Genomic DNA, 14,284 nt, shown 5'->3' on the forward strand with positions numbered 1-14,284 from the left:
GTAAAAAAAAAGGGGCCCTCCTCAGCCTGGGGCCTTGCCCTCCCGGCCCATCATTCGCTTTTAACAGAAATGGCCTGGGAAGCAGGAAGCATGAGGAGTAGATCTCTATCAGGACCCAGGGCTGGGAAATCAGTGATCTTGCCTCATGGATCCGCACCCCCAGTTGACCTCAGGCACAAACTGCACTTGCCTAAAGATTGATCCTAAAGCTCTCAGCCCATAAAAAGGTTCTGCCAGCGCAACCCCAGGTTTCCTGCTGGGGGTGCTCAGGTCTCACATACGCTGTTTGGAGCATCTTATGAGCTGCTGAGGGTTTCAGACAACGGAGAAGTACTGAGGACTGCACTGTGTTTATCAGTTCAGCACAGGACTCATAACAACGTCCCAATGTGTAACCTGAGCCATTTGATATTCATAGATATACACAACTTACCTATCTAAACAGTTTCTCCTTTTGGTTTGTTTTGCTGGCATCTGCATTTTATCCTTGAAAACCTACAAACACCCAGCTGTTACTCCTTGATGTAAAAAGACTTTCTGTGGTGGCTTGAGGCTGTTTGCGTCCTTTTCCTATGCTTTGCCACAATGGTGCAGAGAATTCAAAATTTAAAAAAGACGGGAAGCCAGTCAGTGTTCCTCAGAGAGAAAAATAGTGCCCACACTTGAAGAGTGTCTTCAGGAAAAGAGAAATGTCTAAAGGGTAATTTTAAAAATGAAGCTGTGTGATGCCAACTGCCTCTGTTGTTTCTCCCATAAGATCTTCAGTGAAGGAGATGTATTAACAGTTTATATGAATGGAAGTCGAATATGTGAGCATTTGCTGCGTTGCATTCCATGTCCTGGTGGATGTGAAGGGAGCAGACGGCACCGCTGGGCCCGGGATCTGGAAGAGGGGGGCCCTGGAGTGCTCTGTCAAGCTTTCCCCCTTCCCCTTCAGAGTTGTGTGAAGCTCAATTTGCGAAAGCATGAAGAAAGAGCCCTGGTGAAGATATCAGTGGTCATCAGAGGCTGAAATTTTACAATTCAGTGGTCCTAGGGAGGCAGGTTAGTAAGAAGCTGGAAAATTCCTTGGCAAGTGGAATGGGGAAACTGAGACAGCTGAAAAAAAAAAAGGACTTGTAATTTACATCCAGATATAGAAGGTCACCAAGGCACAAAGCCCCGGGTGTCTAGCAATGGGAAGAACTGGTGCTGGACCTCACCCCTAGTGTGGCCTGTCCTCCCCTGGCATATCGCTGGTTGTGCAATTTAGATCTCCTGACCTTTCCTCCCTAGAGAGAACATCTAGGCCTCAGTTGTATTTCAGCTCCAGGCCCAGAAAAGCAGCAAAACCAGGAGGGTGATGCCAGGACCAGGGCAATGAGTGATGACCCCTTGCTTTGGTGCTGACCAATCAGTAGAGAACATGACCCTGAAAGAACACACCCGGAAAAACTCATGACTATTCTATTGAGATCCTGAGCTGAGATCTCCCCTAAACTCCCAGCCTCTAAAACCCTCAAGACTGCCCTTGCTGGTTTGGCTCAGTGGATAGAGCATTGGCCCCAGGACTGAAGGATCACGGGTTCGATTCCAGTCAAGGGCCTGTACCTTGGTTTCCTCCCAGAAAAATGATGGCACACAATTGATTTCAGTTAGTGTTTGCTGAATGGAAGAGTGAACGGCTTCACTCATTTATTGAATGACTGTGGACCTGATGCTGTGATGACAACACAAAGATGAATAAAATGCAGCCTTTGCCCCCTACAGAGAGAGAGTCCACATGCCACCCTCTCTCCCTCCTCCCTGCCTCTGCTCCCAGCGGGGCTCATTTGCCTCACACAATCATTATCTCACAAGCACACACCTATTGTCTCTATCCCCCTTCCTTCTCTCTCTTCTTCCTTCAACTCTTACCCAAGTCTTATAGGGAACTATTTTTTTTTAAAAATATATTTTATTAATTTTTTACAGAGAGGAAGGGAGAGGGATAGAAAGCCAGAAACATCGATGAGAGAGAAACATCAACCAGCTGCCTCCTGCACACCCCCCACTGGGGATGTGCCCGCAACCAATGTACATGCCCTTGACCGGAATCGAACCTGGGACCCTTCAGTCCGCAGACCGACGCTCTACCCACTGAGCCAAACCGGTTTCGGCAGGGAACTATTTTTTCCTCCTTTATAAAAACACTGATGGATGAGCATAAAAAGTAGTATTGGTAACTAAACATTAAGAGAAAGTCAATTTTGAAGGGAAAACAAAAATAATGTTATTGATTGTGAACATTTATCAAGTGTTTATCATATACCTCACTCTCTGCCAAGCAATTTATATGCACTTCCTCATTCAATCAGTTCAGATAATGAAACTCTGGCAGCAAGAAGTAACTTGTCCAGGTCACAGAGACAATACCTGGTCCGAACCCACATCAGTCTGTTCAGGCTCTACCAGGGGGAGCAGGAAGACCGCTGTTCATGGCTCAGGTAACCCCGCCGTGGGGTTTCCCCCATCCCTTCCCACACTACCAGCAGTGGTTCTCTGCATGCTCCCACAGCTCTGTGCTCATCCCCTCCTTCTGCTCTGACCACATAAAGTGCCCGGTGTGTGTCTGAAAGGGTTAGTTGGGCACATGTTCACTCATTACCCGTGTTAGGAAGCATGTACTCTCCTTTCTCATTGCAATTAGGGTGGCATCAGAAGCAGGAGAATAAATACAGAGTTCAAAAATCTGGTGTTGGCCACTTATTAGCGGTATAAAGTAGGGCACATTATTTAACCCTTCTGAACCTTAGGTTACGCAAATGTAACGTGGGAATAATGAGGCCAGTGTTACCCTGTAATGAGAATGAATGTGAAATGTGTCTGTGAGGTGCTGGCACAGTGCCTAGCACAACACAGGTGCTCAGTGAGCATTCTTCTCTTCACCTCTCTCCTGTTCAGCCCCCTGACTACCTTGATTCTGACTCTTCTGCTCCACCTTATATAGCATTCCAGCTGTTAAGTGTTACCTGTTAAGGTCTGCATTAGTTATCTGTTACTGTACAACAAATTGCCCTAAGCTTAGCAGCTTGAAAGGACAAACATTTATTATCTCAAAGTGTCTGTGGTTCATCTGTGGTTCAAGGATCCAGGAAGCTTCGCTGGCTGGTTCTGGTTCAGTCCCTCCTGAGACTGCAGCCAGGATGTCAGCTGGAGCTGTGGTCACCCCAAGGCTCAACGCCGGGAGAACCTGCTCCAGGGTCACTCATGTGGCTGGTGCCATGCTCTAGGAGGCTGCTCCCAAGCTCACTCCTGTGGGTCTCTCCACAGGCTGTCACAGCCCATGGCAGCTGATTTCCCCGGAGCAAGCAATCCAAGAGAGAGCCAGAGAGCATCCAAGATGGAAGCCACTGACTTTAAAAAAAAATCTTTATTGTTGAAAGTATTACATATGTCTCCCCTTTCCCCCACTGACCTCTTCCAGCCGGCCTTCACTCCTCATACAGGTCTTCACCCCCCTATTGTCTGTGACCATGGGTTATGCATACTAGTATATGCAAGCAAGTTCACTGGTTGCTCTCTTCCCACCCACCAACCCTCCCCTTCCTTCCCTCTGAGGTTTGACAGTTTGTTCAATGCTTCTATGTCTCTGGATTTATTTTTGTTCACCAGTTTATGTTGTTTATTATATTCAACCTATGAGTGATACCATGTGATACTTACCTTTCACTGACTGGCTTATTTGACTTAGCATAATGCTCTCTAGGTCCATCCATGCTGTTGCAAATGGTAAGAGTTCTTTCTTTTTTACAGCTGTGTAGTATTCCATTGTGTAGATGTACCACAGTTTTTTTAATCCACTCATCTGGTGATGGGCACTTAGGCTGCTTCCAAACCTTAGCTATTGTAAATTGTGCTGCTATGAACATAGGGATGCATATATCCTTTTTCTGATTGGTGTTCCTGATTTCTTGGGATATATTCCTAGAAGTGGGATTACTGTGTCAAATGGGAGTTCCATTTTTAATTTTTTTTTTAAATATATATTTTATTGATTTTTTACAGTGAGGAAGAGAGAGGGAGAGAGAGTTAGAAACATCGATGAGAGAGAAACATCGATGAGCTGCCTCTTGCACACCCCCTACAGGGGATGTGCCCGCAACCAAGGTACATGCCCCTGACCGGAATCGAACCCGGGACCCTTCAGTCCGTAGGCCAACGCTCTATCCACTGAGCCAAACCGGTTTCGGCTTTAATTTTTTTGTGGAAGCTCCATACTGTTTTCACAGAGGCTGCACCAGTCTGCATTCCCACCAGCACTGTATGAGGGTTCCCTTTTCTCCCCATTCTCGCCAACACTTGTCGTTTGCTGATGATAGCCATTCTGGCAGGTGTGCTGAATAGCAATCTTGAGAAAAAAGAACAAGGCTGGAGGTATCAAGCTTCCTAATTTCAGACCATATTACAAAGCTATAGTAATCAAAACAGTATGGTATTGGCATAAAAACAGACACAGAGATCAATGGATCAGAATAAAAAGCCCTAAAATAAACACATGCATATATGGTCAATTAATTTATGACAAAGGTGGCTAAAATATACCATAGGAAAGGATAGACTAATAAATTGTGTTAGAAAAGCTGGACAGCCACATGAAAAAGAAAATTGGACCCCTATCTAACTCTATACATAAAAATCAACTCAAATGGATTAAATACTTAAATTTATTACCTGAAGTCATAACAGTCCTAGAACAAAACATAAGCTTCTTGACATTGGATTTTTTGATTTGGCACCAAAAAGAAAAGGCAACAAAGCAAAAATAAGCAAGTGGGACACATCAAACTAAAAAGTTTCTGCAAAGCAAAAGACGATCAACAAAATGAAAAGGCAACCTATGGAATGGAAGAAAATATTTGCAAATCATATATATGATTAAGAGTTAATATCCAAAATATATAAAGAACTCATACAACTCAACAGCAAAATAGGAAACCATCCAATTTAAAAATGGGCAGGGGAACGAAATAGACATTTTTCTAAAGAATACATCCAAATCTATAATAAATACATGAAAAGGTCTTAAAATAACTAATCACCAGAGAAATTCAAATCAAAACCACAGTCCAAAATGCAACTGTTAGAAAGGCAATCAGAAAAAATAAATAACCAGTGTTGGCAAGGATGTACAGAAAAGGGAGGCCTTGTAAACTGCTGGCGGGACTGCACTTTGGCACAGACACTATGGGAAACAGTCTGGGGTTCCTGAAGAAATTTAAAGAAAACTGCCATATGATCCAGCAAGTCTGCTTCTGAGTGTATATTCAAAGGAAATGAAAAGAGGGTCTTGAAGCCATATCCGTATTCCCATGTTCATTGTAGTATTATTTACAATAGCCGAAACATGGCAACAATGTGACAGTGGATAATGGATAAAGAAGATGTGGTGTATGCATGCAATAGAATATTATTCAGTTATGAGAAAGAAAAGAAAAGAAATCCTGCCATTTGCAACAACATGGGTAGACCTTGAGGGCATTATGCTACGTGAACTAAGACAGACAGAGAAAGACAAATACTGCATGGTAACACTTATATGTGGACTTTAAAAACAGTTCAAACTCAAACTCATAGAAACAGAGAGTAGAGAGGTGGTTTCCAGGGGCTAGAGCAGGTGGGAGGGGGAACGAATAGGAAAAGGCTGGTAAAAGGGTTCAAACTTTCAGCTATAAGAGGAGTAAGTTCTAAAGATCTAGTGTAAAACATGGTGACTATACTTGATAACATTGTGTTACATAACTGAAATGTGCTGAGTAGAACCTAAATGTTCTCACCAAAAATAAAAAAGATGAAGATGTGAAGAGAAATATGCATTAATTAACTAGATGGAGGCATCCTTTCACAATATATTAATCACCAAAATGTACACTTTAAACACCTTATAATTTTATATGTCCATTATGCCTCAATAAAGCTGAAAAAATTTTTAAAAAAGCTTTTTAAATAACTTCACAATATTTTATTCTGACAGGGCTTAAAAGCTGTTATTTCACAATCATGGTTGCACCAATTTCAAAGATGGTGCAAACTGGAATGGAGAAATATGACATCTTTTGGGTTTATTTTATTTAACTGACTAACATACTAGTACTAAGTGGTATTTCATTGTCTAGATAGCTCTGCTCATTCCCAGGAGCACAGTTTCGCTTATTGATATCTTTTTATTTTTGTTTTTATGAAGTAGGTCTTGGCCTTCAGTGAAGACCAAGTGTCCATATTGATGTAATTTATATCATAGGAACCACAACTATAAAATAAAAGTGTTATAAGAAAAAGCTGGTCAATAGGATCTTAAATCCTTTGTGGATCAAGGTGGAAAATGAAGCATCTGTCTGGACTTAAATGACTGAAAAACACGTTTTGGTCAATTGAGATGAGGTCTGCTAATGGTTGTTTTGAACTAGAAATCATTATGCAAATGTAAAGCCGTGCCCCAACCCGAGAACGGCTGCTTGTGAACCTCCCCTGGCGTCACCCCACATGTTTCTAGGTTATTGGGGAAGGACACTATAAAGCAGAGACAGAGGCCTCGAAAATGGTGGAATGAGTGGCAGGTGCTAGTTTTTAAAAAATATTTGTATAGCCCTAACTGGTTTGGCTCAGTGGATAGAGCGTCGGCCTGTGGACTCAAGGGTCCCAGGTTCGATTCTGGTCAAGGCCATGTACCTTGGTTGTGGGCACATTCCCAGTAGGGAGTGTGCAGGAGGCAGCTGATAGATATTTCTCTCTCATCTATGTTTCTAACTCTCCCTCTCCCTTCCTCTCTGTAAAAAAATCAATAAAATATATTTAAAAATATTTCTATAGATTTTTAGAAAGGGAGAGGGAGAGAAACACTGATGTGTGTTTCAGCTGCCTCCTGCACCCCCCCTCCCGCCATCAGCTGCCTCCTGCACACCCACCACTGGGGATCAAGCTCACAATCCGGGCATGTGCCTAGAACGGGAATTGAACCGCAACCTTTTTAATGCACTGGGCACCCCCCAAACAACTGAGCCAATCGGCGAGGGAAACAGATGCTAGATTTGTTGTTGTTGTTAATCCTCATCCGAGAATATTTTCCCCATCTATTGATAGAGTGGGAGGGTGGGAGGAGGGGGTAGAGAAAGAGAGAGAAACATCCATGTGAGAGAGACACATTGATTGATTGCCTCTTGCATGAGTCCTGACGAGGGCCAGAGATGGAACCTGCAACCCAGGTATGTGCCCTGGACCAGGAATTAAACCCACAATCCTTTGGTCCTCAGGCCAATGCTCTAACCACCGAGCAACAGGCCAGGGCATAGGTGCTAGTTTTGATTGGGCCTCTCTGGTTAATCTTTTTTATATGTTCAAATACTGTACAGTTTCATTTCTATCAATCCAATTATTTATATATTGTTTATCCAAACAGAGCAGACTTCCTTTCGGCTGGTGACTGAGAAAGGAGTATGACAATGACTAATGCCTAATGTGTAGTTTTCTGCAGTACAGAAAGATCTTTCCACAACATTAATCCACAATATTTTCAACAGCTTTTCAAGCTTGACATTTTTCATCTCTTTTGTAGAAATAAAGAAAATGAATTTTGGCATTAATATGATTCACCCAAGATCTCATCCCTAGAAGCATCAGAGGCAAAAATTCTATGTAAAATATGAATTTTTTTTTTTACACCACTCCTACCCCCACATGAGAGAGAGTGTTTGGCCCATTTCCACCAAGGCAAAATGTTCAATATTTGACTCATCATTCACACATTTATTAGGAGATTGAGAAAAACAGAAAAGCAGATGAAACTCACATTGCTCATTTGTAACTTCTCTGAATAGAGGAGTAGATTAAAATCTTTGTAATGTGAAATTTTGGATTGTTCACATGCCATTGCAGTCTGTATAGCTGAGTAAATCAACAGTTATAACAGAAAGCAGGAAAGTGTTTTTTTTTTTTTCTTTCAGTAATGACTCAGGTTACAATCAACCAAATCTTCCCACAGATAACAATTATAATGCTGGGAAAAATATTTTAAAAAAACTGTCTGAAGGTGTTGGAGGGTGACCAAAAGGAGGCAGAAACTGGAGGGAGTCTAAGCTTGGAAGGAAGAAATAACAGTGGGTGAGTTTTCTGTTTTTATGGCTTTGACATGCTACTATTCTTCCACTACATCAAACAGATACAACTTAATGGAGAGAGAGAGAGAGAGAGAGAGAGAGAGAGAGAGAGAGAGAGAGAGAGAGAGATTCCTGCATGCATCCTGACCTGGGATCCAACAGGAAACCTGGGAGATGCCCTGGCCAGGAATGGAACCCACCACTTTCTGGAGTATGGGACAGTGCTCCAACCAACAGAGCCACACCAGCCAGGGCTATTTGTATTTCTATATGCTCAAAGCTATACTTCTCTGAATTGTCTATAGATAGTTTTGTTCTCTATCAAAATATTAGCACACAAGTCTCTAATGTTAATATATTAAATACAAAAATTTTGTAGACTTTGGTATGTCTTGCATTCTCAAAGTTAACTGTCATCTGTACAAGGCCTAAGATTTCGTTTATTTTAATTATAAATTAAGTTTTAATTGACATTCTATCTAATAAAAGAGTAATATGCAAATTGACCATCACTCCAAGACACAAGATGGCCGCCCCCATGTAGACACAAGATGGCCAACACAAGATGGCTGGCAGGGGAGGGCAGTTGTGGGTGATCAGGCCAGCAGAGGAAGGCAGTTGGGGGAGACCAGGCCAGCAAGGGAGGGCAGTTGGGAGGGACCAGGCCAGCAGGGGAGGGCAGCTGGGGGGGACCCAGGCCTGCAGGAGAGGGCAGTTGGGGGGGGGGACAGGCCTGCAGGGCAGGACAGTTAGGGGTGACCAGACTGGCAGGGGAAAGCAGTTAGGGGTGACCAGGCTGGCAGGGGAGAGCAGTTAGGGACAATCGGACCAGCCAGGGAGCAGTTAGGCGTCGATCAGGCTGGCAGTGGAGTGGTTAGAGGGTGATCAGGTTGACAGGCAGAAGCGGTTAGGAGCAATCAGGCAGAGGCAGGCGAGCAGTTGGGAGCCAGCAGTCCTGGATTGTGAGAGGGATGTCCAATTGCAGTCAGACATCCCTCAAGGGGTCCCAGATTGGAGAGAGTGCAGGCTGGGCTGAGGGCCCCCCCCCCCCCCACACACACACCCGTGCATGAATTTTGTGCACCAGGCCTCTAGTATTTATATATTTATCCATCATATATGAAGTTATCTTAGTGGTTTTAATTTTATTTTTCAATTCTAGTTTACTTTTAACAGTATTTTGTATTAGTGTCAGGTGTACACCAGAGAGGTTAGACAATCATATACTTTACAAAGTATTCCTCCCAATATTTCAAGTATTCACCTGGCACCATACATAGTTATTACAATATTATTGACTATATTCCCTATGCTTACTTTATATCCCCATTACTATTTTGTAACTACCAATAAGTATTTCTTAACCCCTTTACCTTTTCATTAGGTTCCCCAAATCCCTTCTCTCTGGTAATCATCAGTCTGTTCTCTGTATCTATGAATCTGTTTCTATTTTGTTTGTTTGTTTATATTATTCTTTAGATTCTACATATAAGTGAAATCATATGGTATTTGTCTTTGTCTGGTTTATTTCCCTTAGCATAATATTCTCTAGATCCGTTCATCCTGTCACAAATAGTACAATTTAATTCTTTTTTTATGGTTGAGGAGTATTTCATTGTATATATGTACCACACTATTATTCACTTGTCTATTGATGGGCACTCAGATGGCCTCCGTAGCATGGCTACTGTAAATAACACAGCAATGAACACGAAAATTCTTTTGAATTAGTGTTTCCGGATTGTTTTCAGATATATACCCAGTAGTGGAATTGCTGGGCTATAAAGCAGTTCCATTTTTAATTTTTTGAAGACCTTCCATACTGTTTTCCATGGTGGCTGCACCAATCTGCACTCCCACCAAAAATGCATGAGGGTTTCCCTTTTCTCCACATCCTCACCAATACTTGTTGTTTGTGAATTTATTGATGATAGCCATTCTGACAGGTATGAGGTGATATTTCATTGTCATTTTAATTCACATTTCTCTAACAATTAGTGACATTGAGCATCTTTTCATATGTCTATTGGCCATCTGTATATCCTCTTTGGAGAAGTGTCTACTCAGGTGCTCTGCCCATTTTTAAATTGAATTTTTTTTTTTTATTTTTTTAGTGTTAAGTTGTTTGAGTTCCTTATACATTTTGGATATTAACCCCTTATCATCTGTATTATTGATAAATATCTTCTCCCATTCAATAGGTTGTCTTTTGTTTTGTTGATAAAAACGTTTTAGTTTGATGTAGTCTTATTTGTTTATTATGTTGTTTTCCGTGCCCTAAGAAATATGTCAGAAAAATACTGCTAAGAGAAATGTCAGAGATTTTACTGCCTATATTTTCTTCTAGGAGATTTATGGTTTTGAGTCCAATATTTAAGTCTTTAACCCATTTTGAGTTTATTCTTGTATATGGTGTAAGAAGGTGGTCTAGTTTTATTTTTTTTTTTTGCATGCATCTGTCCAATTTTCCCAACACCATTTATTGAATTGACTGTCTTTACCCCATTTTATGTTCTTACCTCTTTTGTCTTATATTAATTGACCATACAGGTATGGGTTTATTTTTGAGCTCTCTATTCTGTTCCATTGATTGTGTCTGATTTTATGCTAGTATCATTCTATTTTGATTACTATAGCCTTGTAGTTTAGTTTGATGTCAAGTAGTGTGATATCTCCAACTTCGTTCTTTTTTAAAATATGTTTTTATTGACTTTTAGAGAGGAAGGGAGAGGGATAGAGACATAGAAACATCGATGAGGGAGAAACATAGTAGATTGGCTATCTCTGCACGCCCCCTACTGGGGATCAGGCCAGAAACCTAGGCATGTGCTGTGACTGGGAATCAAACCCGTAACCTCTTGGTTCATGTGTCAATGCTCAATCACTGAGCCACACTGGCTAGACATTGTTCTTTTTTCTCAAGATTGCTGTGGCTATTCAAGGTCTTTTGTGGTTCCATGTAAATTTTTGGATTATTTGTTCTAGTTTTGTGAAAAATGCCATTGGTATTTTGATGGGAATTGCATTGAATCTATAGATTGCTTTGGGTAGTATGAACATTTTAACACTGTTAATTATTCCTATCCATACACATAATATGTGCTTCCATTTATTTGTATCTTCTTTGATTTCTTTCTTCAATGTCTTATAATTTTCTGAGTAAAGGACTTTTATGAATATAGGGCCTTTGGAAGATGATTATTAGGTCATGAGGGTAGAATCCTCATGAATGGGATTAGTGTCCTCATAAAAGAGACCCCAGAGAGCTCCTCACTCCCCTCTAATGTGTGAGGTCACAGTGAAAAACAGATCATCTACCAACCAGGAGAGGGTCCTCACCGGACACCAAATCTACTGGTTCCTTGATCTTGGACTTCCCAACCTTCAGATCTATAAGAAATAAACTTCTGTTATTTCTAAGTCACCCAGTATATGCTATTTTTGTTATAGCAGATTGAATGAATTAAGATATAAGAGTTTGATTTTATCCAAGCTGACTGTGTGCTAAAACAAAACAACAAAAAAATTAATACTCTTTGGAGTAATGCAATAGAATCCAGAGATTCTATCATTCATGATATCCAGGATACAATTCAAAATTACTGGGACTATGAAGAGACAGGAAAATATGACTCACAGTTAAAAGAAAAGGCACTCAAGAGGACTAAATCTGAAATGACCTGGTGTTGGAATTAGCATATAAGGAGTTTAAAGCAGCTGTTAGGTATGTAAAGTAATACTCAAGGAATAAACAAAGAAATCTCAACAGAGAAATAGAAACAATAAAAAAAGAACCAAATGGAAATTCTATAACTAAAAAAATACACTTTCTAAAATTGTATTTTATATGAGCTTAATAGTAGCCTCAGATGATAGAAGAACTAGTAAACTTGAATCTAGATCAATATATTATCCAATCTGAAGAACAGAGAAGAAAACAATGCTGGGGGGTGGAAAGCAGAGCCTCAAGTAGAGATGAGACAATATCAAAAACTCTAACATCTGTAAAATTGGAGTAGGAAAAGAGAGAGAGAGAGATAGATAATGGGGCAAAAAAATTTGAGAAATCAAGGATAAAATATTCTAAATTTGGTGAAAGTTATGTTTTTAGGGTCGAGATTTAGTAAACCCCAATCAAGATAAAAAGATATATACTAATCAAGTTGCTAAAAGCCAAAGATAAAGAGAAAATATTGAAAGCAAAGGAAAATAAATAACACATATACGAATTAGCACCAATTTGAAATATTGCTAACTTTACATAAGAAATAATGAGTATTAGGAGAAAATGGATCACTTTTAGATTACTGAAATAAAAGATTGTCAATCTAGAATTCTGTATCCACTGAAAAGGTCCTTACAGAATTAAGTTGAAATAAAGACACTACAGATAGGAAGGAATGAAGAACACTGCAAATAGTAAACATTTGTGTAAATATGAGACTATTTTTCTCTTATTTCTGTAAAAAATATATAACTTTAAAAATTATAAAATTGTGTTGAGGAGTTTATAAAACATGTAAATGTAATATATGTAAAAACTATAACAGTTTGGACCAAAGAAGATAGATAATTTAATGAATTGGTGTATTCACTCTAAATTAACTGAAAATTTGATGAAGCATTAAATCCCTAGAGCAATGTCTACAACTAGCCAACAGATAAATATGGTGTGAAAAGTAGAACAGAGGAACAAAAATCAGACGGTACAAACAGAAACCAAATTATAAAATAGACTCAACCCAAACATATCATTGATTATATTAAATACTTATAGATGTTTCTGTCTCTCACTCCCCCTTCCTTTCTCTATAAATCAATTTAAGAAAATCTTTTAAAATGTAAATAGGCTAAACATTCCAGATAAAAAATAAGGAATGGAGGATAGAATTTTAATTTTAAAGTAACAATAAACCAAAGAGATTTTAGGATGGTGACTTTGGTTCTTATTATAAAGTTTGTTGAATTTTAAACTAATTTACCCAAGATATTGGCTCTCAGGTTTCTTGAATGGTTTGAGTGTCCTTGCTTTACAGCAGGTAAACATAATCTCTGGAACATATCCTTAAATTCAAGTTTGGAAAAGTAGAGATTTGGGTCAGAGTGCTTCTTCTCCCAGAGAACTTTGGGGTGCTTAAGGAAATTTCTTCCTAGTATTCATCATTGCATATAATAGAATTTCATTTGCTTGTTTGACTTGCATATAAATACCTCAGAGGGTTACTCAAGTGACCCTTTATAGGATGAAAAAATCAGCCTCTCTCTGTATTAAAAAAAAATAGTACTATGGTTGTAATATTTTCCTTAATAACTGCCTGTCATCCAATAAGGCTGACCCAGTGTGTGGCATTTAGTGGACACTCAATAAATAACAAAATATGAGCTAGCCCTAGAAGTAACTTATAATTGCCTGTTGGATACATTTACTTGTATACTATTGGTTAACTTTTAAAGTTAATTTTATTTATGTATAAGTTTTATCTAATAATTTTAAGTGTAAAGTTTGATGAATTTAATAAACATATACTTGTATAACCATAATCACAACCAAGATATAGAATAACTCCATTACCCCAAAACAATATTTCCCCATTTCTCCCCAGTTCTGGCTGCAGGTACCCACTGATCTAGGTTTTGACACTTTATATTAGCTTTCATTTTCTAGAATTCATATTTTCATTTTCTAGAATTCATATGTATAGAATTCATATATACATATGAATTCTAGAAAATGAAAGCTAATATAAAGTGTCAAAACCTAGATCAGTTACAAGAGTACATACCATGTGAATATATATGTATATATATACATATATATTTATATATATATATATTCACATGGTATGTACTCTTGTGTCTGGCTTCTTTTGCTCAGCATAATGTTTTTGAGATTCATTCTAGTTGTTATACGTATCAGTATGTTCCCTTTTATTGTTGTTATTCTATTGTCTTGGTATAGTATATTTTGTTTATTCATTCATCTTTTAAAAAATATTTTTAAATTGATTTTTAGAGAGAGAGGGAGAGGGACATTGATGTGAGAGGGAAACATTTATCGGCTGCCTCCTGCACACCCCCTACTGGGGACTGAGCCCACAACCTGGGCATGTGCCTTGACTGGGAATTGAACTGGTACCCTTCTAGTGCACAGGAGGATGCCCAACCAACTGAGA

The sequence above is a fragment of the Eptesicus fuscus genome, chromosome 10, assembly GCF_027574615.1.
Source record: "Eptesicus fuscus isolate TK198812 chromosome 10, DD_ASM_mEF_20220401, whole genome shotgun sequence".
NCBI lineage: Eukaryota > Metazoa > Chordata > Mammalia > Chiroptera > Vespertilionidae > Eptesicus > Eptesicus fuscus.